The sequence below is a fragment of the Callospermophilus lateralis genome, chromosome 7, assembly GCF_048772815.1.
Source record: "Callospermophilus lateralis isolate mCalLat2 chromosome 7, mCalLat2.hap1, whole genome shotgun sequence".
Lineage (NCBI taxonomy): Eukaryota > Metazoa > Chordata > Mammalia > Rodentia > Sciuridae > Callospermophilus > Callospermophilus lateralis.
The window spans coordinates 56,676,243-56,697,062 of NC_135311.1; the positions used below are offsets into that span (position 1 = coordinate 56,676,243).

At 39.8% G+C, this 20,820-nt stretch overlaps 1 pseudogene; it reads right to left on the minus strand.

Moving 5' to 3' along the window:
• Positions 1 to 6,557: 6,557 nt before the first annotated feature.
• LOC143404636 (pantothenate kinase 2, mitochondrial-like) lies at positions 6,558 to 7,631 on the minus strand (annotated as a pseudogene).
• Positions 7,632 to 20,820: the final 13,189 nt, after the last annotated feature.

A 20,820-nucleotide genomic window follows, 5' to 3' on the forward strand; every position in this document is an offset into this window, starting at 1 on the left:
ATTCTAAAATGAATGTCATATTTGCTAACTTCTCCCAATTTTTATTTTACTTATATTGTATCTTTTGATGCTGGGAACTAATCCTAGGGCCTTGTACATGCTAATCATGCACTCTAACAACATGTTACTCTCCAAACACACCCTTCCAAAATGTAATTGTTAGATGTCTTATAAACTTAATAAACTACATAATAAATTCACCTGTGTGGTCTGTAATATTGTCTTCAGGGCTTTGTTCTCAAAAGTTCACACATAAATGCACAGATGAAGTTTTTGGGCCCTGTTATCTTAAACACCTCAAATGGCTTTTCACCCACCCACTCCACCCACTATCTCCCTTTTCCTGGTGCTGGGAATTGAACACAGAGCCTCATACGTGCTAGGTAAGTCTCTACCATTGAGCTGTATCCTCCTTGGCACTTTTCATTTTCTCTTTGAGACAGGGTCCTGTTAGAGTCTGTAAACAAGTCTGGATGGTGCCTGGCAAAATGCCAGAGGGAGTGGTTTGTAAAGTAACAAAAGCGAGCCATTAAGTGTGGAGATTCTTTATTGGTTGACTGCTGTATCTATTTTATGCTAATTAGATAAGCTGTGTAAAATGTATAAATATTGCTCAGATCCTACAATAAACGGCTCTCGCTCCTGCTGTATCAACGTACACAAGTTATTCGTCACCCCCCCCCCCCCCGGATATTTTGCCCAGCCAGCCTGGCTGCAGCAGATGGTGGCCCGTACGGGGACCAATTGCTGCAGTCTGGCTGGGCACAAATCACGAGGCACTGATGCAGGAACAAACTTTATTTTTAAACTGCAGGAAAAAACCTCACACAAGCTCCTGGGGAATTCTCCCAAATGCCATGAGGCTGGTGCAGGAACCCGGCAGCCGGAAATATTTCCTCCGGAAAACCCTCCTCCTGCACTTCCTCAACCAATGGGAACTCTCGGGGAATCCCTGGAAATTCCCACGAGAGCTCGAAAGTAGTGCGAGAACTCAAAAGTAGCGGCAGAGGCTGATAGTAATGCCTCGCCTGTCAATCAATACTGTTGGCAAAATGCCAGGGGCCATACAGACTCCCGCTGGCTCTCAGCAGGGTCCCACTAAGTTGCTGAGGTTGGTCTCAAACTTGCTATCATCCTGCTTCAGCCTTTCTAGTCACTGGGATTACAGGCATGTGGCATCACAGGCCAGTTTGGTTTGGCACTTAATTATGTTGTAGTCAATTGATATTCATAACCAGGGCAACATACTCATTCCCATGCTAAAGATCTGCTGAGGAGATACAGGAACCTTTTGTTATTTTTTTCACTTCCTGCCTGGGATAAAATCAGGGGGAGAGAACCAGAATTTCTCTTTTGCTTACAGTCTGGACAAAACTGTGTTTATTATCCCCCCAGCCGGCTAGGGTTTGGAAGAGCATTTGCATCAGATGCCAAGGCTGACCCATGAATAAGCAGCAGAGGCCACTTTTAGTCTTAGCCCTTGAGTTTTATAAAATCTATAGAAGTGACTCAAAGAACTCTTTGTAGACCTGCCTATCACTTCCTCATCAGAATTTCCTCCCTGTTCTCTTTCTGGACATCACTTCACAAGGAGAGGCTGGGCCCTCCAGGGCTCTGTGAGCATGGGGAGAAACTGGCTGCTTCCTGAGACCTTGAAGTCCAGCCACACCATTCACCAGGGCTGGGTCCTCATCTGGGCTTCCTAGTGTAGAAAACACTCTTTTAGGTAAGATCAATAAATGTTCTTCTGCATAGTGACAGATGTTTGGATTGGCATGTTACACTTGCATTTGGCAATCTCATAAAGAGGCCAAGCAAACCACATGATCCAGAGGGAGAAAAATAAGGTCAAATGCTAAAATACTGGACCAGTTCCCCAGCAGATGACAGGTGGATAAGAGAAGAGGTTCTGATGTTCATATAGTGACTATGTTGTTAATAGAGGAACATTTTGATACCCTTGTGGGTTGATATCAAGAAGTTAAAATGCTTAAAACCAAATGTTTCATGTTATCTTATTTTATTAGTGAGCAGCTGGTAATACTTTGAAAATTTCCAAATCTACCATCATCTCAGTTGTGATGGTACTTTGGGGTTCTAGTGTACATTTTTGTGTGTGCTAGACTGAAACAAGAACTGTTTATTCTTTTCCTTTTTAAAATTGATTTTCTTTAATTTCCATCAAAGTAAAAATAAAATACTATTGGAGAGTTTTTATAGAAAAACAAGTGTTTTGCCTTTTTCCTAGTCCCACTTGCCACAGGCAAATATTCTCCCATTTTGGCAGGTTAAAAAGACTAAAACCTTTAATACTGATTTTTATCCCTGTATTCCTTTCAACTGATCCCTGAAATGTTACATCTGAAAGTAATCTGGTGCATATCCTTCAAGAATTCATTTCTCAGCTCATCACAAACATACATACGGTCATGCATTGCCTATGGTTGTGCTGTATCCTGAAAAATGTACCTTTAGGCAATTTGTCATTGTATGAACATCACAGTATGTATTTATACAAACTGGAACAATTACAATGTCAGTAACCACTAGATATCATCTTATAGGACAACCATTGTGTTTGTGGACTGCTGTGTTATTCAGCACATGACTGTACATATGTAGAAATAGCGGCCACTTTTTAATTGCCAGTACTGCAAAAAATAATTATTTTTTTCTTTTTAGTATTCTGGTAATGACCTCCAGACATTCAATTATATGCTTTTGCTGATATTTCTTTATTTCTCAATTTAAAAGTTACTGTCTTCTAAGTAAAGTGGTTCATACCTGTAATCCCATCTATTCAGGAGGTTAAGGCAGGAGAATTGCATGTTTGGGACCAGACTGGGCAATGTAGGGAGACCGTGTCTCAAAATAAAAATAAATAAGGGCTAGGGGTATAGCTGAGTGGTAAAGTACTTGCCTAGCATGCAGGAGGCCCTGGGTTCTATCCCTAGGAACACAAAACAAAACCACGAAAGATACTATCTATTCACTTTCTGTATTCCATGTGAATATATTTGGAAGAAAGTTCCAGACAGGGGCAACAGCAAAAGCCTCAAAGCAGGAGTGTGAGATGGTGGAGGGCCACATGTATCAATTTAGAGATTTTTTTTAAACTCTAGATTAAATGGGAAACCACTGCAAGGTTTTGAGCAGAGAAGTGACATGGTCTGACCTGTGTTTAGAAGACTGTGTGTGTCTTCCATGTTGAGAGGTGCAGGAAGACATTGGTGGAGGCAGGGGACTGACCATCCAGCTCTTAAATAACCCAGAAAGATGAGGTTCCTTCTGAGTAGGCAGTGCTCTTGGAGTTAGTGAAGTAGCCCATTCTGGATATACTTTTTTTTTTTTTTGGTAAGGTATATTTTTGTATATTTAATTGCTATTTTAAAATATTAATGTATTTTTTTTGCTAATCACTTGTTTAAAAACAAAACATGCATGTAATTGACTGAAACACATGTAAATAAAAACCAGGTTTTGAAAATACTTAATGTTCGAATGTGTGCATTTCAACTCAGAGTAGTTGCCTGGGTAGCAACACTTGGAAATACAAAGGGAGAGGTTCTGCTCAAGCAGAGGAGGTAGGTGCTGATGCCTCTAGCCACTTCTGTAACAGGCCATAGTGTGAGAATGCTAGCCTTCAAATGGAGATTACAGTGGAAGTTCAGGCCTTACCAACCACCCTGGCTTCAATTATACAGGCACATGTTGACAGTCTCCCAACTGTGAACTCAGGGTGGCCTGAAGTAGCAGGACTGGGCTTTTTCCCTGTTCAGCCCACATGACCCCAAGGACTCACCCCCAAACCAACCCTCTTGCTATATATCCCAGAGCTGAAAGTATTTGTCTTGAAGAGAAAAAGTCTTGGTCCAAAGTCCTCTAAGCCAGTGCTACTCCTCATTCCTCACTAGGACATCTGTAGCTTAGCTTTAGTCTCATGGCTTCAGAAAAACTTGTTGTGAGGCCATCTATGACCTTGTAGTTGAATCTGGACAGCCTCGTCCATTCTCCACCAGGTGCCTGAAGACCTACACTCAGTCTGAGCCACAGGCCCCTATGAATAGCTTGTTTTGACTCTTATTCCTTCACTGCCCATTTCATTACTATTATTTTTCTCATGCTGTTGGAATTCACAAAATCCCCTTGCTTTTCCCATCTGCATGCACATTATCCAGCTCTGTATCTCTGACTTAAAAACTCAGCTGCCTATTTGACAGTCCAAAATCAAGCATAGGTGCCCTTACTGCCCTCATCTCCCTACACCCAGCCACCTCCTACCCCTTACCAGCCACCCTCCTTCTATCAGTTCAGGCCATATATTTTTCTCTGCACCATAGCCACAGCCCACATACTGCTTCTACTGGGGATAGGATAAGGTGATACACTCAGGCCACCAGGTGGAAAGCAGACTAGGACAACCACTGAGAGCAGACAGGTGCTTTGGTGACCAACCTGAGTGCACCTTTTGGGCTGGAGGTCGTGATATGGCAGGAAGCTTGGATGAGGATGTGCACAGCTGCAGGGATAGCTTGGAAGTCCACAGGTGGAGAGGAAACAGCATCTAGGGCTTGAGTTCAAGGTCCATGTCTGGGTGGGGTGCTGCCTTGAGGAGATCAAGATGGCTTAAGGAGATCCAGGATTGTGTCTGAGAACTGACACCAACTGTCATCAGAGAATAAGCTGGCAAAGATGGAAATATTCCACAAGGCAGAGAAGCAAGAGGAGCCTGCTAAGAGCTGGCACAGGTACGATCCTGAAATACCCATTAGATTTGTAACTTGGGGTTCACTGGTGGCTTATCAAGAACACTCTCATGGAATGACAGGTTGGGCTGAACACAAGGTAGAAAGTGAGGAAAAACAGCTTCTCAAGAGAGGAGCAGTGGATTGGAGGAAGGCCAGCGAGACATTCACAGCTCATGCTCTGGGTCCAGACAGATCTGGGCTTGATTCCAGTTTTATCCATTTGCAGCTGTGTGACCTTGGGTATATTTGCTCTTCAGGGCTTCAATTTCCTTCTAGGCTAGACTGTAGGAATAGCCAGGGCTGAGGAGACTGCCCATGTGGAGCACTGTCATAACCTCATGTGCTCCATGAGATGGAAGTTCACGGGAATAATCTGCCCAGTGGAGCAGGAAAGCCAAGGGCACAGGAGCTGAGAAACCCCTACCTCCAGTCCCAGTACAAGTGGGTAGATGATGGTGGTGTTTTTGGTAGCAAGGAGAAAGTGCAGCCAACAAGCAGACAACTGAGAGTGGAAGGCCTAGAGATGAGTGGCTGCAATAAGAGTGGACTGCCATCCCAGCAGCATCCCTCTTACTATGCTGCAGGAGGCTCCAGCCCAACTGGACCCACACTCTAGATATGTCAAGGCACATGCATAAAGGCACGCGTTACTCTGGGAAAAGGCTATGGGATGCCTTGCATGCAGCTGGCTCTCTGCTGCCATCACACAGCCCACACCCAATTTACTCACCCCTCTCTTCCACCCCAGAAAAAAACTGAGCTACGTGTAGAGATCACAGAACAGGGAAGGTCTTGAGATCTTCCTTCTGGTTACAAGGCTGCTTTATACCAGGTATTTCCTTGCCTTCAACTGTGATTCCCACACCACTTGGTACATTAGATATAAAAGCTGCACTGTCTCCAAGGGGAAGGCTTCTTAACTTATTCTGCACAGTAGAAAGAAAAGGTCCAGACCTTAGCAAGACACTCAAGTAGCCTGAAACACATGAGCACCAGAGGCTCCCAGATTTCATCAGCAGACACTTCAATTCCTCCTTTGCTACACAGCCTGAAAGGATACTCTCTACATGGCTCCTTGAAGAGCTGTCATTTCCAGAGGCTCTCTTGTGTCACACTGCCAGCCTCTGCTTTTTCCACTAGCTCACCCACTTTGGTCAGGTCATTATGCCCCTTACGCTAAAGAATTCTGTCAGCAGTTTTCTCCTTCCATATGGATCTTCCCATGATTTAGAGAAGTAACACAAGAGCTGCCCTTCTAAAAGCTGCTTTTTCAGTTTCAGGAACAGAATTAACCCACAAAATTAAGTTTGCAGATGCTTAAAATAAACCATTTTTCAATATGTACACACAAAGGCTAAATGCACACAGATGATATCTAAGGTCCTACTGAGAAAACAGTGATTAGATTATCACACATAGCAGCTTGTCCTGCACACAGCAAGTCAAAATAGAATGCACAACCATAGCCAACTCAATGTGGGACAACTCTTCCAAGGCTTCTTCAGTGAGTTTTGCTGAGATTTCCAAACATTTCACAGGTGTAACAGCACTATTCTGAAGGGCAACTTAAACACAGCAATCCTCATGCTGCCTGAACATGGTCCACTTGTTTTTTAATGCTTCTTTCCTTACTGGTTGCTAGTTTAGACTGAAATTTTTTAAGGATTTATCTTGATGACTTAGAAAAATACATGTCATTTCTCAACTTGATTCAGGTAGTACACGATCATAAAACTGAGTAAGTCTTTTAAAAAACAAAACTCCACAGATCCCATTGTAGAAATTTCAGGATACCCTCCCAGGTAACAATCAGGGAATCTTCAACAGTTCCAGGAGTGCTCCAACAGCTCCCAAATAACCTTCATGTTCTGAAAAAAGTGCTTTCAACTGTCCCTTGGGCCAATAATCCAAAGCATATGCCAAAAGCTGCATGATGATGGTATTAATTCTCAAGAAATTTCCAACAAATACTACCTGGTTAATGTTCTCAAAGCTACAGCCCAGCCTGGCAATCCAAACCTCTCATAATCTCCTCCATAAATATCTCGCACTACTTTATCCACTTTGGTGCTACCTCCACAAGATGCCATTTCAAAAACTTCTTCAAAAGTGGTACAGCCAGTAAGAAGACAGCAGAGACCAAAAAAAATTTCTTCCTCTAAGACTTTTGCCTGTGACCCTCTTGTAATTATCTTTGGAGTACACTGCTAAAATGCTAACCCCTGAGCAAATGTTCACCAGAAGCAGAGGATGTGGGTTTTTCAACTCAAATGGTAACTTCTGACATTTTTCAGAATCAGCAGGATTTTCAAAGTAATAGCACTGTGATAGTCCATTGAAACCAACTGAGTCAATACATAAAATTCCTTGGATTAAGCAGTCTAGTTCATGCAGTTGGCAAAGCTGAAGACCACTTATCTTTGCATCCACAGAGTCAGGGCCTTCAGCTCCAGGTGCATGTCCCTAATGCCCCTGGACCCATAAGCCACATTGGAGGTCAAGTACTTTCCAGTGCTTTGAAGACTCTCCACTTCTTCCTCTTCTTCTTCAGCAGTGATGTCTTTGGGTTCAAAATAAACCAGCCTGACAAGCGTTCCACCAATATCCAAGCCAAACCATGGAAAAAGCGGCTGCTTTTCCCGGAGGCTTTCGAACTGCGAGCCAGAGACCCAAACAGGGCCGCTGTAGGAGTTGAGCCCATGGGGCCTCACACCATCTGTCGAGGCCCAACAGCAGGCGCTGACAGGCTGCTAGCCAGACGCCCCAGTGACCCCCACCTCTGCCCTTGGAGCCTGTGCGTGCCGGCTCCCCAGCCCAAGAGGATGAGGTGGAGGCGGCCCTCCCATGGCGCTCCAGGGGAGAGCCGATCAGGCCGGCTTCCATTGGCAGCCCCCACCGCTGCCCCCCCCAGACAGCCCCCCTAGGGCCGGAATCCTCCTGCCTCCTCAGAGGCAGTCCTGCTTGAGCCTCTGGATATGCTTTGATGAGGCAATTGGACCTCTTCTCCTTTCTTCCATCTTCCACATGCTTGTATCTGAACCTCCACATTCTGTCAGCTGTATTTTTGTTTTTGCATTTCAAGGTCAGTGCCAAATTCATTCTTTACCTGAGACCCATCTTTCACATGTTGCTTATAGGTTGATCCTCAAAATTGAAAATTAGTGCTTTCCCTAATTTATATTATTGTGTCTTTTTAACTATCATTTACTGCATAGTCAAATAATGTGCAACAATTACATTTCTTTTTAAAGTTTTAAGGTCATGATCTCTAGAATCCTTGGAGAAGAATGTTCTAGTGCCCAAATGAAATAAATTATCTTTTATCATTTCAGAAATAACTTAAGATGATGCTGTATTTTAATGGGCTTTGTATTTGTATCATGACTTATTTTACACAATTTTTGTTGTTTGTGTTTCCTGATATTTCTATTTGTCTTTCTTTTATTTTTACTGGGAGAACATTTCTTTACTACATCATGGATATCACACATTTCCATAATTATTCCATATCTTTAATGTAGACCACATTTCATTTTTGTTCTTGAAAACATTGTATTTGGGGGCCAACTGGCTTCCTATTCTGATTTAGATTGTTTAGCAAACTCCATGCACAACTCTCAACCTGGAATTGTTTTTTTATTAAACTTCACTCCTAGTTCCACTCCCTCATATTCTACATCATTGTTGGTTTGTACCTCACTTCTCTGGAATATATCCAAAGGCATATTGAACAGAAACAAACAAACACATAGAAGGAAGATGAAATTTCTGAGCACTTGCAAATTTGAAAGTGTCTTTCATATGCCTTCATGTTGATTTATAGTTTGGCAGAGCACAATGTTGAGAGCCACAACCAAGTCAAGATGGCACCTGGCACTTTGCCAGGGAGAGTGGTTTGAGAAGTAACGCCAGCAAGCCATTGAGATGATAGAGATTCCTTAATGACTGACTGTTGTATCTAATGATGTTAATTAATTTAAGCTGTGTATAATCATTAAAATGATGAGGATTCCTTATTAGTTGACTGCTGTATCTAGTTTATGTTAATTTAGTTAAGCTGTGTGTAATTAGTTGGATATATATACTTCTCTGTCCAATAATAAAGCGGCTCCTGCTGTATCAACCTTCACAAGTTGCTTGTAAAGATCCACCCCCCCACCCCACCCCCGTTATTTTGCGCAGCCAGACTGTGACAGATGGTGGCCCATATGGGGAGCCCCGTGACACTGGGGGGTAAGTGACAAGGAAAAGCTGTCTGTCCCTAGAGATAGATAGGACGGGAGCAAATCCGCTCATCCCTAGAAGTAGATAGGACGAGAGGAAGGATGGCCATTTCGAGAAAATGGAGAGGATTGATACAGTATGTTTGTGTCTTGCTTTGTCTTGGTTTGTTGTATTGTCTTTGTTACGAAAATCTGAAAGGGGTGTTAAGTAAATTGCTAAGGGAAGGAGGCACCCTAGTGGAACCAAGAACAGTTAGGGCAACACAAAATTGTATATTCAATTTTTTTTCCCTCCTCAGAATGGTGAAGACATTGTTTCATTTTCTTCTAGCACAAAGTGTTCCTAATAAGAAGTTTGATGCCAGTTTATTATTGTTTCTTGGTAAGTGACCTCTTTTTCTCTAGAGACTTTTAAAAAAATCTACTTTTCCTATGTTTATCGCAGCACTGTGCACAATAGCCTAGATATGGAATCAACCTAAATGTCCATCAGGAGGTGAATGGATCAAGAAAATGTGGTATGTACACAATGGGAATTCTAGTCAGCCATAAAAAGAAGAAAACCCTGCCATTTTCAACAACAGAGGTAAGCTTATAGGGCATTATGCTCACTGAAGTGAGTTCATGACAGAAGGACATATTCTGCAATATTCCACTTCCAAGAGATTCCTAAAATAGTCAAGTTTGTAAAGGCAGAAATATAATGGTGGCTGCCAGGTACTGGGGGAGGGGGAATGGGCAGTTGCTGTTCCATGTCTAGAAAGTTTCAGTTAACCAGGATAAGTAAGTTCTAGAGATCTTCTGTACAACACTGTGCTTTCAGTGAACATACTGTCCCATAAACTGAAAATGTAGTAAAAAAGGTAGACCTCATCTTATATGTTCTTACTACAGTAAAATATAAAAATAAAAATAAAATCCTTTCTCTAATCATTTGGTGTTCTAAAATTTCATGGTAACGTGACATGGTCTTTTTTTTTCCTTGGTACTCATTTATCCCCTTTATTAAGAATAGTTATGTCTTTAACTTTGGAGATCTCTCTATAATTTTTACCATTTCATTCTTCCTTATTTTTATTTTTTCTCTATTCTTTTAAAAATTATTTTAAGTATTTATTATTTTTTAGTTGTAGTTGGACACATTATCTTTATTTCATTCTTATGTGGTGCTGAGGATTGAATCCAGGGCCTCACACTTGCACCTCAGACATGCTAGGTGAGCGATCTACCACTGAGCCACAACCCCAGGCCCACCATTTGTGTGTGTGTGTGTGTGTGTGTGTGTGTGTGTGTGTGTGATGCTGGGGATTGAAGCCAGGGCCTTGTGCATGTGAGACAAGCACTCTACCAACTGAGCTATATCCCCAGCTATTTTTCTTCTGTATTCTATTTGCTGGATGTTGGAACTTAAGGATTTATTTTCTTTCTTTCACCTTCTCTGAAGCTCTCTTTTTCTAATCTTTTGATTTATGTTCTAGAAGGGGTCCTAGTCTTTGTCTTTCAACACTTCAATTTTATTTGGGGGGTTACTGGGGATTGAACCTAGGGGCACTTTACCACTAAATTACATACCCAGTTCTTTTTATGTTTTTATTTAAGACATGGTCTTACTAAGTTGCTGGAGCTGGTCGGAAACTTGTGATCCTCCTGTCTGAGCCTCCCGAGTCCCTAGGATTACAGGTATGTGCCACAAAACCTGGCACACTGTCCCATGAACTTTCAATTGATTTTTAAAATTTTAGCAATCATATGCTTAGTTTACAAGAATTTTCTTTTGTATTTTTATTTTGATGTGTAGGGGGACAGGGCAAGGAGTAGGATTATCTAGGGCTAATTTTGTGGAAGTAATTAATATATTTTCAAATTTCTCTAAGAACACAAATTCAAATATTTTAGTTTTTTTTCCTATTTTATAAGCCTACAATCTCTGTTTTTATTTCTGGATTAGTAAATCTTGGATTTGTTTGTTTATTCTGCTTATTTTCTTTGTCTTTCAACACTTCAATTTTATTCAGGGAGTTACTGGGGATTGAACCTAGGGGCACTTTACCACTAAGCTGGATCTTTAGTTGTCCATCATATTTAAGAATGGGACTGTTCTAGATAGCTTTTCGGAGTTTCTTACTATTGAATATATAGGTCTTTCCTTCCACAGGTTAAGTGCCTGTGCTGGGTGCTCTATGTACATGGGAAGGATAATTAATTATGGTAATGCTCGTTACCAAAATAAGCCTCAAAACTTCATTGTTTTCTATGAAATTTGCTTTTTTCTCAACTGCAGCATAGTTCAGATGTTCCTGATTCATGGGTGGCTTTTCCTCATGTAGTGACACAGAGACCCAGGCTTCTTCAACTGATGCTACAGGCATCTTTGACCTTCGTGGCTTCTGCTTCCAGCTGGCACAGGGTGAGTGAGAATGTGAAAAGGCACTTTTTCTTTCTTTATTCCTTCTTTTATTTCCCACTTTCTCCCCACCACCCCACCATCCACTGGGTACAGAACCCAGGGCCTCAAAATGTTTAGCATGTGCTGTACCATTGTGCTACATTCCAGCTCCACAGTTACTTTCTTAAAAGCCCTGGCCTGAAAGTGACACACACCACTTCTACTCATATTCCGTGTAGTTAAATAGCTACATTTGGATATAAGGGAGGACAGAAAATGAAATGCCCAGTTTGGTAGTCCCTTCCCAGAAAAGCATGAGGTTAAGGAATGAGGAAGTCAAGCTCTTGTTACATAGCTAACCACAGCTTTCTAATATATATATTTAAATTGTGGTTGGACAAATACCTTTATTTAATTAATTAATTTATTGATTTTTATGTGGTACTAAGGATCAAACCCAGTGCCTCACACATGCCTGACAAGTACGCTACCACTGAGCCACAACCCTAGCCCCAACTAACCACAGTGTCAATAAACAGACTTACCCACTAGTTGCCTTAATCTTGGGGTTAGAATGTTGATGCCTTTTAGTTTTGCAGGGAGAGGTTTGGAACTCCAAAGAAGAAGGCAGAGGGCTTTACTGAGGACACTGATGTCCATCCTCAACATACCTAATTCTCCTCAGTTTATTCTTTTTTTCAGAAGAAGAAAACTTATTTTATTTTTCCCAGAGGTGAAATGCTAGTTGGTATTTCATGTATTTAAAAATGGCAGAGGAAGGCAGGAATGTAGGCAGATATCTGGTGCCATTGTGTGCTAGGCCCACTTTCAAACCATCCTTTCATTTTAGCCTCTTAGCTCTCTGCCCTTAGAGGCACCTGCAAAGTGAGCCTGAAGCTTCCTTGGGTTTCTGCCATAAAGACTGATCTCTCCTACACTAACATCACTTCCTGCATATTCCATCCTGCACTGGCAACTCTCCTCCTGCTTTTCTTGGTGTTCTGAATGAATTCCCATTTATCATTAGGCCTTAGAAAGGTAGGGAAGAAGTCTTGTGCTGGGTCTTGAAACCCCAGAATTCCCTTGTAGGAATGTTTCATGTATTCAACCAGAGTTTGATTTGGCTATATTATCTTTAAAAGGTCACTTCTCTGTCTGCTCAATTGTTTTAAAGCATGTTCAGTACTAGCACCTCAGCCTACTAACTTTGGGTTTTCATCAGGGAGAATGTCTCATAGAGTCTGTCATCCTCTGCCTACCAAAAGGCCAGCAGGAGGGTGATATTTGAAGTGTGTTTAAAGGACATTTGTTTCAATTCTTTAACCTCTATTCCTTCAAATAAGTTGGAACAATCATTGGCCTAGTCTTAGCCATTACTGCCTTGAATGAGTTGTGGTTTAGCTTTATGACCTTCATTTAAAAAAAAAAAAAAACAACATAGTACCCTTATTAAGCCTGTTATTGTGATTATTTTAGGAATTTTTAAGAGACATTATCCGCTGTCTTTTTCTTTCAGAAAGATTTTTTCAAACAACTCTTTGCTACAGAAACTTGACTTTTTTCAAAACCCAGATGCATTCCCTCCTTTCTGATAATGAGAATTGTACAATTCATTGTAGAGTCATGTGCTGCATTCAGATGCTTTGGTTAACAAGACAAACCTTATACGTGGTAGCTAGAAGATACAGCTTAGTGTGTAGTGGGGCTATGCCACCTAGGTTTGTGTATGTGCACTCTGGTGTTCACTCAATAACATTGTCTAAGGATTTGTTTTTTAAAATACCTCCCTGTCGTTAAGCAACATAATGGCATTTCCCTTTATCATCTTTTTAAAGTTCTTTAGTCTTGATTTTATTCTCTGAAAACTCTAAAAGTGTCTCTAAGATCATGTGAATTCAGGGCTTTGGTTGTAGCTCAGTGGTTGAGAACTTGACTGGCACATGTGAGGCACTGGGTTTGATCCTCAGCACCACATAAAAATAAATAAATAAATAAATAAATAAATAAAGGTGTCGTGTCTACAACTAAAAAAAAAGGAAAAAAGAAGAAGATAATATAAATTGAAGATAAAAAAAAGAAAGATAACATAAATTGGGTTGGTAATTGGTTTCATACTTTACCCGGTTGCAATTCTCAAATGGGGACAGGCTAAAGGTATGCAGGGTGAAGAGTGCTCTGTGATTATTTAAGGTTTTTTAAATTTAATATATGGTACAATTTTAACATAATTTGTTTCTTATACATTTTATAAATGTAAACATAAATTAAAATGCACATTAACTGGAAATCTACTTGAGAAATTTGTGTTTTTTTTAACCTTGCAATACTGTGGCATAATTCTTATATAATAGAACTTTTTGGACTCTACTTATAGTAAGATTTTACTATATCTTCCTTTATTTATTAATTCTACAGGGTTAATAAAATGTACACATTATTGACAATGATCAGCATACATATTATGTTATACTTAGTGTATAATGAATGGGTTATTTTATTTTACACTTCAAAACTCCTGTACAAGATAACATAAATAACATGAATATGAAAATAAAGTAAATTTAAAAATTTAGTTGAGTACATTTTGGTATGTATCTATTTTGATAGAATATATTTGGTACTCATTTCCATAGAGAAAATACTTTTCTTCCTTTTAAATATTTTTTTGAAGACATACAAAATAGCCTTACTATTTGTAGTGGATTGAAAAAGGAATCTGCAAAATTCATGTCCATTGGAACCTCAGAATATGATCCTGTTTAGAAATAAGGTCTTTGCAAATGTAATTAGTTAAGATGAGGTCATACAGGATTAGAATGTGCCCCCAAATCCAATGATTGATGACCTTGTAAGAAGGTCATGGGAAGACCCAGAGACACATATAGGGTGAATACCTCTTATGAAAAAGGCAGGGATTAAAGTGATGCAGCTAAAAGTCAAAAACAAAGATTGCTGGCAGCCACCACAAGTTAGAAAAGATGCTAGGAACAGAATCTCCTCTGAGCCTTTAGAAGGAACACACTCTGCCAACACCTTTATTTTGATTTTCTGCCTCCTGAACTAGGACAGAGTAATTTTCTATTGTCTTAAGTCACGGGGTTTCTGGTAATTTGTTACAGAAATCCTAGGAAGCTTCTCTAGCTCAAATTTAAAATATTTCCTTCTGTGAATACTTATAAGTTGAGCATTTACTGGAGCTCCACAAATAACTGCCAGCTGATAACTTTCCAAATGAGAGTTAACTAACTCACTGGTACCCAGAGGAGCATTTCCACAGTAATCTTAAACAAAACATGATGAAGAAAAGCCATTTTCCCCTTCTTTTTCATAGAAAACACACTGTGGATTAATATAAAATGCTTTAGTGCAATTTAAAAAGCTTTGATCATATGAATTATAGTCAAAGGAGATGACATAAATGAAGGTTGTCAAATTTTATGATGCAAAGAGATGCTACTCACAAGTAATTTGAAGAAATTTTTTAATTCTTCTGTCAAAACCCACAGCTGGTGACCACATTGTGTTTTATTAATTAATCTTGGGAAGACACCAATAAGAAAGAAGTGATCTACAATACTTATGAGAAAAAAAAACCAGATTAAATGTATTTTCTTGAATAATGAATTTTCATGATTTTATAAGATGGAGAAAAAAATGATAAATGCCACAGGAATAAATTAAAATTATTATTTAAAAAATATTTTTTAGTTGCCAATGAACTTTTATTTTATTTATTTATATGTGGTGATGAGAGTTGAACCAGATGCCTCACACATGCTAGGCAAGTGCTCTACCACTGAGCTACAACCCCAGTCCCACAAAATTGTTATTTTTGTCAAGTCATGAATGTATTTTATTCAGAATGAATTTGTGCAATTTGTATATTCATAGTTAAATATATGTTATTGAGTCTGGGGAAAAAAACACTTGGTTGAATAAATTGCTTTTATAGAAAAAGGCCTACATCATGGTCCACAGAGGCTTACTCAAGCTGTCACTTTGATGTTCTGTTGCCGTCTACTGCTCAGAGAGACAAATTACAGTTAGCCCTTTTCTCTACCAAAGTTGATTTCTTTTCTACAGGTTAAAAAAAAAAAAGAAAAAATAATTGTCCATTTGCTTAATTAACTACTTATGTTCAGAAATAAATAAATAATACTGGAAATTAGAATACATAAAATCATCTGTTTATGTCTCTGTGAACTCCTCAATGGTAGGGACTCCTTGTTTTATCTTCATATCCCTGGCAGCCAACATACTGTTTAGCATGGTATAGTACTCAATAAATGTTGGATAAAGAAAATGCTGAGGCAATCTGTGCAATTATTCATGTCTTCATTTATCATTTTTATGAAATTCTTTATTATAAATACCATTACCCTAAATTTATAAAATTAGTAATAAAATTTCTAATATATTAATTCCATAAAGAATTAAAGTTATTTTAACATCGATATTACTCACCATTTAAACCCTTTATTTGTTGTCATTTTGACTGTGGTTTAACATGAGTACTTTTGTGGCTATGTTATTCTTTTTAGTTAATTGGAGAGTTTTTGCTGGTTAGTTAGGATCAACTGTGGGAGGCAGAAAACGTGAAAATACTAGTGACTTAAGATCTGAGTTTGTTTCTGTTACACACAAATCTATGTATGTCAGGTCTGACATGAAGTTTCCATTGTCCACAGGATCCTGACTCCTTCTGTCTTATAGCTCTGTCATGTATCAGCCATGTGTACTAAGTGTTATGAAGAGACACAGAGCCTCTGTGAGAGTGCATTAGGATGTCTGTATGCCACATCAGAGTGGAGGTTGGCATTTGGGTATTCTGACAGAAGGTGTGATGTAATGCTCCATTACAACTCTATAAGATTGGTGTGCTCAATGCTTTTTTATTTTTTATTTATAGACAGAGTCTTCATAATTTGCTTTAGGACCTCACTATGCTCAGGCTAGCTTTGAACTTGTGATTCTTCTGCTTCATCCTCCCAAGCTGCTGGGATTATAGGCATGTGTCAGGGCTTGTGTGCTCAATTCTGAGCTATTATGATGCCCAATAAATTTCAGAAATTGATATCCTATGAATTCATAGCCCTAAATTATACTCATACGGCCCAAATATCTTGTTTCTTTTGTAACATAGCCTTCTCATTCTTCACAGTAATGATCTTGAATCTCTTATTTCCTCAAATTTCTGGTCCTCACATCCTGTCCTTCTGATACTTTCTGCTTTACATTCTTACATCCTCATTTTTGCCATAGTTCTTCATTTTTCATTTAAGAAATGGAAGCTACTGAATGGGCCCTTTCTCTGCAAGGTCATCTTTTTTCTACTGTCATATCTCCAAACTCTCAATAGAGTTTGCACCTATTTTTTTTTTCTATTTTTGCATTGAAGGAGGAGTATCTACAGCCGAAGTCAGCTACAGGTGTGAATACAGAGAATTGGATTTTCTCAAGAACAGGGTTTTGAAAATGAGTAAGAGAAATGGATTACAGAGCAGGGAATAAAGGAATGTGTAAGATACTGATTAAGATGATGGATCATGGAATCTAAGTGGGACTAAAGAGAGAAATGAGGACATGATGAAGTGAGGACTGACAATATGAAAACATTAATACATTGTAGGTCCTGTGAGGTCCTTTTTCTTTGACTATTAGGTTATTTGTCTTCTTATTGATTTATAGAATTCCTTGTGTGTTCTGAGCACCATCTTTTGTTGGTTGTAAGGTTTGTATTTTCATTCTATCTGGGGGTTTTCCCCAAAATTTTTATGATATATTTTGATGCACAGATGTTTTAAACTTTACCAAATTTATATTTTATGATTTGTTTTTTATGTTTGAATTTGGAACTCCTTTTCTATACTGAGGTTTTAAAGGTTTAATTTAAATCTAGGAGATTAAAATTCTCCTAGAATTTAAGGGTTCACATTTCTACATTTAGATCTTCACCTGAAATGTATTTTTATTTCTAGTCCTTAATGCTCATTAACTGATTTCTGTCCCATCAGTTCATCAAAGATGCTTAAAAAAATGCTGATGCTTTTTTTTCCAAATTCAGAAGACACAATTGAGGAATGGGCTCCAAATTTCCTTGTTCAGCTACTCTTAATGTGTGAACATATATTTATATATTGTATACATTTGCAATTGTCAATTCATGTTACATATCAGAAAGTTAATTTTTTCCCTTAGATGCACACGCACACACAGACATACACACACACACACACACACACACACAAACACGCATCCAAGGAGAAAACAACATCAGGACTTGTTTGGTATTATATGTGCATATGTGTTTCTCCCTTGGCCCAGGAGGACAAAATGGGAGCTTATCTACAGCAACCTTGATTTTGAACACAAATGAATAAAACAACCACATCATAAACACAACCACTCAGCCAGTTTAGAGGCCGAATCAAAATTGTGTGGGACTCTCCAGCCAAACACAACTAGGGGGAACAATGTGGTCCTCAGCTGAGACCTGAGTGGCCTCAGGATGGGCAGGGCCACAGCCTCCTGACCCCTGCGTTCTGTTGGCGGTTGCAGCGCTGCGGAAGCCCCCTGGTGCCCACTACCCAGCTACACGGCTGGGGCTCTCCTTCCTTTTCGGGCTCTTTGGCACTCTGTCACCATGCCACGTGGGTTGTGGGGCTTTCTGCTGCCCACAGTGGCCGGGCTTGATTACGATGAAACCTGACGCGTTTTTGAAGAGCTCTTCCGGAAGCTGGACCGTCACGGGTGTCGGATGGTGGACATCGAGGAATTGCCAAGAGTCCTGGAAGCCATGGGTGTTCCTCTGATGGAGGACAGCAAAGTGGGGCGCAGTGGCGTCTGGACGGCAGGGGTCTGGGGTAGGCCGCTGGAGGCCACTCCATCCTTTCCATCTCTCCTCAGGGGCTCAGACGTTCTTTCCCAGTGAGCAGCTTCCTGCAAATGATGGGGCTCTGGGAACACTTGGTGCAAGTTCATGTTCTATTAGTGAGCTGCTTTATGAAATGCACAGGGAACCTTACTGTTCTGCCTGAGGGGCCAGCGTCACCCAAATACATAGAAGGCAATATGAACCATCTAAGCCAGTCGAGGGTCCCTCTTGGTGGCTGATGATGCTTCATCCAAGAGCTCTCCTCAAGGGCATCCCAGCTTGGAAACTGGGGCCTGCCCACCTGCAGAGGAGTTGTTCCCAAGGCCCCATCCCTGGCCAAGTGCTCATCAGGGAGCAGGAGAATGTCTTGGGGCTTTCCCCTGTGCAGTCACCTTTTGGCTGATGCAGGGAGGGGCCATTAATTAGAACCACAGATTTACAGCACAACCATATACTAAAGATATCTATACTATAATACTGTACACTATTGTATAGAATTGTCATAAACAAATGACAGAATAATTACTATTGTATTTTCAGAGTCTCTTCATTTCTATAGCTGCGTATTTAACCAGTTGACCCAATAAAGTAAAAAAAAAAAAAAAAAAAAAAAAAAAAACCTACTTTGTTTTACTTTAAGCTTCTCTAATAGACTACATGGCCCAATGGGCAGTGTGAGAGAGGTTGTGGGGGTGAAAATATGTTTTAAAATGACTGTGACCCCAGATTTTGCAGAAATCTTTTTTCAAGATAAGAAACAGAATTAAATTCAGAAAGACAAAAGAAATAAGAAATCTAATAAATTTCTCTCTGGAAGACTTGAATTAAACGATGGATGTGAAGGCAAGGGTCTCTGAGTCCTGGAAAAAAACATGTTAGCATAGTAACAGTCAACATTAACTGTATCATTCTTAAGATTTACAAAGTACATGCCAGAGAAAATGAGACAACTATGTAGTATGAATAATGCTATATCACATTTTACTTATGGAAATTGATGGTTTGTTCCCTGAGGCCTATCAAACCACAGATGGCAGTGTTAATAATGGTCAGTATGCATTGGTTACACTGGATTCTGGGAGGCCACATTTACTTTCTAATTTTTCTGCATTCACCTTTCATTATACAAATCAAAACAAATAACAATAGCAACACCCTCCCCAGTGGTTATATCATTCTTCCCGACTGAATTTAGCCCTGGAAGCTTACAATAACATTTATCTTTTCAGCAAGAGCTGGATCCTCTCCTCTTCTTCATCAGGCTGTCTAGAGTTAGTGCTGTCTTCTGTACCTCCACCTCAGGGATGAGTTGGTTCCCCAGGGACATTGTCGTTGTTTTTGGACATTTTTAAAGATTCTGACTGTGTGTGTGTGCATGCACATATGTGTGCAAAGGCCCAGGAATATTGCTAAACATGTCATATTGCACAGGACAACAAAGAATTACCTGAATCCAAATGTCAATAGTATTTACATTGAGGTACCTGACTTAGTTCAACTGCAAATTCCTAGTGTTCCTTGCTCCTCCGTTCCAATAGATGAACATACCAATTACTTCACTGACTACATGGAGGTGGCCTGAACAAACTTCTTTAGACTTTTGTTACTCTCATAGTTTACTCAGTTGTAAAATGGGGACAATAATGTTGCTTACCTCTTAGGATTATTTTGATGGTTAATGAGCAAACATATGGAAAATGCTTAAAATTGCTTGCTGAGATTTAAGCAGATAATTAGCCTATATATTAAATATGTCAAGTATTAGTTTATCTTTATTTATGCTTGTGCTTACTTTCTTTCCTTTAGTCTCAGGGAGTGAAGTGTTTCTTCTCCTTTTCAAGTTTGGTACTTCTTGGCCTCAGGTCCTCTTATCTCCTTTAAAAGAGGAAAAGTAAAACTTTCTTTTGTTTTTCAATGCTTTTGATGTGTTTTTGTTTTTTTAAACAGTGCTGAGTATTATACCCAGAGTCTCTCTACCTCTGAAATACATTCCCAGTTCTTTTCATTTCTTTCTTTCTTTCTTTTTTTCTTTTTTTGCGAGAGGGTCTTGCTAGGTTGCCCAGGCTGGCCTCAAACTTCTGATTTTCATGCGTCAGTCTCCTGAGTTGCTGAGATTATAGGAATGTTCCATGGTCCCTAGCCAACTTTCTTTTCTTTATCCTATGTTTTCAAATTCTTCCTGTCTCATAACAATGATCCTCCCTTGACCCTGGCTCTCCCATCTTTCCCTTTTCCTACTCTCTTCTCCAATTCAGTCAAGGTCTTTGACAGAGCAAGGTCTACACTTTCTGTCTTATTTCCCTTACTCCATTTGTCTGTTTCCTTGGTCCCAGGCTTGATCACCACCAGGTTCTGACTCAATCTGTGTACACTTTGCATTTCATCACAATAGAAGCACATCAGAGAAGGTACCCCAAGTGCACTGCTTACACTGGACATCTTTGTTCTCTGTCCCTTTAGTGTGCACACCCCACCCACAGGACACACTGTATGGGGGGGGTGCACGGGTACCATTAGACTAGAATGTGCCAGGTGGGCAAGTGCATTCTCAGTCAGTCAAGGCAGCACAAGGTAATTTCTCAACTATTA